Source organism: Paramormyrops kingsleyae, chromosome 17, assembly GCF_048594095.1.
Source record: "Paramormyrops kingsleyae isolate MSU_618 chromosome 17, PKINGS_0.4, whole genome shotgun sequence".
NCBI lineage: Eukaryota > Metazoa > Chordata > Actinopteri > Osteoglossiformes > Mormyridae > Paramormyrops > Paramormyrops kingsleyae.
The window spans coordinates 1-5863 of NC_132813.1; the positions used below are offsets into that span (position 1 = coordinate 1).

General features: G+C 44.3%; 1 long non-coding RNA gene across 1 annotated transcript; it reads right to left on the reverse strand.

Moving 5' to 3' along the window:
* Positions 1–2353: 2353 nt before the first annotated feature.
* LOC111849091 (uncharacterized) lies at positions 2354–4386 on the reverse strand. Its single transcript, XR_002839458.2, has 4 exons — positions 4295–4386; positions 3631–3751; positions 2829–2853; positions 2354–2480 (listed from the first exon to the last, which is right to left on the reverse strand). It is a non-coding gene; the product is annotated as an uncharacterized lncRNA (long non-coding RNA).
* Between the last annotated feature and the right edge of the window lie 1477 nt (positions 4387–5863).

The following is a 5863-nucleotide window of genomic DNA, read 5'->3' on the forward strand; positions in this document are numbered from 1 at the left end:
CTAACCCTAACCCTAACCCTAACCCTAACCCTAACCCTAACCCTAACCCTAACCCTAACCCTAACCCTAACCCTAACCCTAACCCTAACCCTAACCCTAACCCTAACCCTAACCCTAACCCTAACCCTAACCCTAACCCTAACCCTAACCCTAACCCTAACCCTAACCCTAACCCTAACCCTAACCCTAACCCTAACCCTAACCCTAACCCTAACCCTAACCCTAACCCTAACCCTAACCCTAACCCTAACCCTAACCCTAACCCTAACCCTAACCCTAACCCTAACCCTAACCCTAACCCTAACCCTAACCCTAACCCTAACCCTAACCCTAACCCTAACCCTAACCCTAACCCTAACCCTAACCCTAACCCTAACCCTAACCCTAACCCTAACCCTAACCCTAACCCTAACCCTAACCCTAACCCTAACCCTAACCCTAACCCTAACCCTAACCCTAACCCTAACCCTAACCCTAACCCTAACCCTAACCCTAACCCTAACCCTAACCCTAACCCTAACCCTAACCCTAACCCTAACCCTAACCCTAACCCTAACCCTAACCCCTAACCCTAACCCTAACCCTAACCCTAACCCTAACCCTAACCCTAACCCTAACCCTAACCCTAACCCTAACCCTAACCCTAACCCTAACCCTAACCCTAACCCTAACCCTAACCCTAACCCTAACCCTAACCCTAACCCTAACCCTAACCCTAACCCTAACCCTAACCCTAACCCTAACCATAAACCACCTCCTACCACTACCATCTCCTATCCCTGGTCCCTAACCTCTACCACCTTTTCTAAAACCGTAACCATAAGTCATAACCTCTTCCCCTACCACAAACCTTAACCTTAACCACTACTTATCCCCAGTCCCTGAGCCCTAACCATAAACCACCTTCTACCCCTACCGTCTCCTATCCCTGGTCCCTAACCTTAACCGCCTTGTCCCAAACCATAACCTTAAGTCATAACCACTTCCCTTACCACAAACCATTACCTTAACCACCACCTATCCCCAGTCCCTGAGCCCTAACCCCAAACCACCTCCTACCCCTACCATCTCCTATCCCTGGTCCCTAACCTTAACCGCCTTTTCCCAAACCCTAACCCTAAGTCATAACCCCTTCCCCTACCACAAACCCTAACCTTAACCACTACCTATCCCCAGTCCCTGAGCCCTAACCCCAAACCACCTCCTACCCCTACCATCTCCTATCCCTGGTCCCTAACCTTAACCGCCTTTTCCCAAACCCTAACCCTAAGTCATAACCCCTTCCCCTACCACAAACCCTAACCTTAACCACTACCTATCCCCAGTCCCTGAGCCCTAACCCCAAACCACCTCCTACCCCTACCATCTCCTGTCCCTGGTCCCTAACCTTAACTGCCCTTTCCCAAACCCTAACCATAAGTCATAACCCCTTCCCCTATCACAAACCCTTACCCCTATCTATGCCCCTTCCCTAAATTCAGGGGACCTCTAACGCCTAAACCCTAACCCAACCCTAACTAGCCCGTGCCTCGTGCCTTCAACAGTTCAACCGCAACTTATTTATAAATTACATATTATATCCTCATAATTATTACATCAACTACGTGATTATAACCAGCATGATTGTAGCTATATTATGACAAAGAAAATGAATATTAAAAGGTATGTATATGTATATATATATATATATGTGTATGTATGTATATATATATATATATATATATATTTAAAATGATAATGATAAAAGGTCTCTATAACCTGGAAATGTTGTGCAGGATTCCTTTTAGCTATGAAAAAAATATATATAAAATATACTTATCCACAGTAAATCACAATAAAAGTTGTCCAAACTAAAATCTATAACATTATACTTTATAAGTCTTCACCAGAAAAATTACAGAAACAATAATTTTGCCAAATATACAATACTTAAAAAATATAACACATCTTGGGAGACCCTGATTGGCCCTTTTTGAAAGACTCGCATTTGTCCCGCCCCCTCCGACTGGAATGCAACAGTCACTTCAGTGGATAGTCACTTGTTTGCTTGCAGCCTGAGAGTGAGAGACACTGGCAGTTTATCTTGGATTGCTATTATAGCACTTAGATTTATCCCTTACAGGGCAGATCCACATTTTCTTTTACATTGTGTTAGAAAAACTACATAAAACTCTGGGAGCACAATTTTAAAACCTAATATATTTTTCTCTATTAAAAGAACAAGCCAGCCTGACGAAGGCCCCCAGAGGGCCGAAACGTTGCAACTACGGCTTGTTCTCTCTTCAATTTTTGAATTTTGATCCTGGATATATATTGATTTAATTAAAGAAAGACTTTTTTCTTCCTATTTTTTCAGTTTTTTGTTCCTTTCTTCTTGTTTTATAAGAAAATATTCACACAAAACTTTTACTTACCTTATTATTTACCTTGATACTCACCTGCGGGGACATCAATCTGACACCAAACTAATTTTTCAGCTTCTGAAAGAAAAGAACACACATACCTGTTACGGTTAAAATGACATTCCCAGATCGGGACGGATGGACAGTGGTGACCCGGAAAGGCAAACGTGCAAATCAGGGCACGGACTGGCCGGCACCCCGTCCAAACCAACACATACAGCGATCCACGCTGAGGGAGACTGGATTTTCCTATGCGGATATTGTCAAATATGGCAGACATAGGAGACCAGCTCCTACTTACCACAATAATGTCCAGCAATGGTCCAGAGGACCTCAATTTTTTGAACCGCGGGTCCGATTTGGACCCGCTCATAGATTTAACTACAATAGGAGATATAACACACAAGAGCAGGACAGGGTGCGTACCAGGACACAAGGGGGCCCCCGGTTCCTGCAAAACATAAACAGATACAACAACAGGGGTCATGAGGGGAAGGCGGAGCCTCGGGATCGCACAGACTCCGGATTGGCACCAAGGGCTCGGGCCGTGGTCCGTATAATTAAACTGGTACACCACAAGGGTAATGTGGCAGGGGACCAACCCCCTATGATTAACAGTATAGAATACTATTTGACTGAAATAGTACAACCGGCACTGCCCAGTCCCGGGACAAAAACCTTGATTGAGGGCAATGCCAAATATTGGGCCCATACTACAATGCTAATTCTTAGACAGCATTATGAGGATACCCTGGAAGCTGAACTGGCGAAATTCCAAAATTCTGCATTCCAGGAGTGGGAGACCTGTTTTAATTTGGCCATTAAATGGGCTAAGAGAGATATAGGCCGGAGGCTTAAAGACAAAGCCATACATGAGGCACTCACATTAGTATCTGAAAGAACTCGCAGCCCGACCCCCCAACCCAATCCTGGGGGCACTAATTCAGTTTTAGAACCACGGGAGGGCTTACAGTCCTCACCTATCCCACCACAAAAAATAACCAGGAATAGTATGGTGGTCCAGGCTGAAGTCCATGCTACAGCTAGCCATTCACCACAATCCTTGATATCCGCTCTGGAGGAGGACAGACCCACCAGAACAATTTCTACAGGGGCTGAACAACATAGAGATTGGTCCGATAGTTCAGACGATGGGGCAGTTAATGAAACAGACGACGCAGAAACTCCCCCTGCCTCCCCTTTGCTAGACCATCATACCCAAACTCACCTGGTGAGACCACAGCGTCTTCCACGGAGTTCATCCCGGGCAAGACGATCTAATCCCTGCATGATGCAGGAGGATGAGCACTTAGTGGTGGAGGAACAAGAGGATAGCCCTCAGGCCAGTCCTGAAAATACAAAGAAGGGTGGATTGAGCCCCCGCCTAGTCACCAGCCTGAAGGTGGCTACACAGGCCCTTTTGGTTGCCACATCCCCAAGTCAGCAGAGTGGACCTCGATTGTTTAGGCCCACAAGACATATTGTTACGTCTAGGAAGACAGCGGATTGGAAATTAGTTCCCCAAAAAAAGTGCTTATTGCTAGGCGACTCTAATTTGTGTAGGATTCCCCCCCCATACGAATGCGGACCTCCAAATTGACGGTTTTCCAGGGGCCACATTTAGACACATTGAGGGAGTTTTGGTTAAAATGGCTCCCACCTTAGAAGTGACACAGGTCATATTGTCTTTCGGCCTCAATAATCGGGCACAGAATGCTAAAGATACAGCCATTAAACAGATGCAGGCGGCCCTTAGGATGGCCAAACATACGTAATCCCCTTAGCGGAAATTTGGGTCCCAGAAATTAATTTCTCAGGACTTCTCCCACTAAGAGAACAGGCGCAATTGGGCATCTTAAATGATTATATAAAAAACAACTTAAAATACATACCTGCTCTTCCGGGGAGTCACTTCGAAGTTGACCTAGACAAAGTACATTGGACAAGGGAAACAGCGGACAACATGCTCAAACATTGGCTTAATTATTTAAACTAAATTCCCCCACAAACCTGCAATCACAGGAGGGGTCTAAAGGTGTCATAAATTTAACCAAAAAATTTATACTTACCTCTGCACAACTTACCTTACTCCAGAAAGGCTTGACCTTTGTTCCGACTCCATCTACTGGTAGAAAGAGGCAATTGCTCCAAGCAAGGCTGGACCTGCAAAAATACCACAGGAGGTTAAGGCTGGCTGCCTATTTCCAGAATGGTGCGGATTCAACTCCTCCTCCTTTTACTCCTCAATCAGACTGGGTTCCCCCTCCAGATAAATTACCTATGGATATACTTACCTTGGTGGAAAGGGACCTGATGGACTTTCAAGGACGGTTTCGACCATCCCAGGAGAAACCCAACCTTACTCCAGAGGAACTTGAGGCCTTAAAACAGTTAAAAGATAACAAAAACATTATAATCAAACCAGCGGATAAGGGCAGTTCAATAGTTATTTTGGATAGGGAACAATACTTATGGGAAGGATATAGACAATTACATGACAATAATTACTACCAAAAATTGCATAACCCAATTTATTTAGAAACAGTCCCCTTAGTAAAAAATATTATTCAATCCCTTTACCATGGCAAATTTATAAATGCAAAACAAAAATCTTATCTAATAGGGGACTCACATCCCAGGGCCAGAATATTCTATATGCTCCCTAAAATTCACAAGGACCCATCCAATTGGAGCAAACCCCACGAAATTCCCCCAGGTAGGCCTATAGTCTCTGACTGTAGCAGCGAGACTTACCACACGGCCCAATTTTTGGACTATTATTTAAATCCCCTTTCAACCCGTCATCCTAGCTATATTAAAGACACCTACGACTTTGTCCAGAAAATCAAAAGCTTAGAAATCCCTCCACAGGCCTACCTTTTTACCATGGATGTTGACAGCCTATACACCAATATTGACATCGGAGAAGGCATACAGGCCATTAGAAATATATTCTCAAAATACCCAGATCCAAGTAGACCAGACAGGGAACTTCTCCAATTATTAGAAATCAATTTAACTAGGAATGATTTTGTATTCAATAATGATTTTTTTCTGCAAATTAAAGGAACAGCAATGGGCAAGAAGTTTGCCCCTGCCTATGCTAACATATTCATGGCAGAATGGGAGGCCGCGGCCTTATCCCGCTGCACCAAACAGCCCCTATATTACTTTCGCTACTTGGATGACATCTGGGGTGTTTGGACCTACTCACAGGAGGACTTTAAAGGGTTCATTGATGTATTGAATAACCACAATCTATCTATCAAAATAAAGTTTACCACCAGCCTACAGTCCATTGACTTTCTAGACACTACCACCTATAAAGGACCGACCTTCACCATATCCCACAAATTGGACATAAAGGTTTTTTTTAAAGACACGGACACACATGCTCTTTTACATAAGAGGAGTTTTCACCCCAAGCATACATATGCTGGTCTGGTTAAATCGCAGTTGCT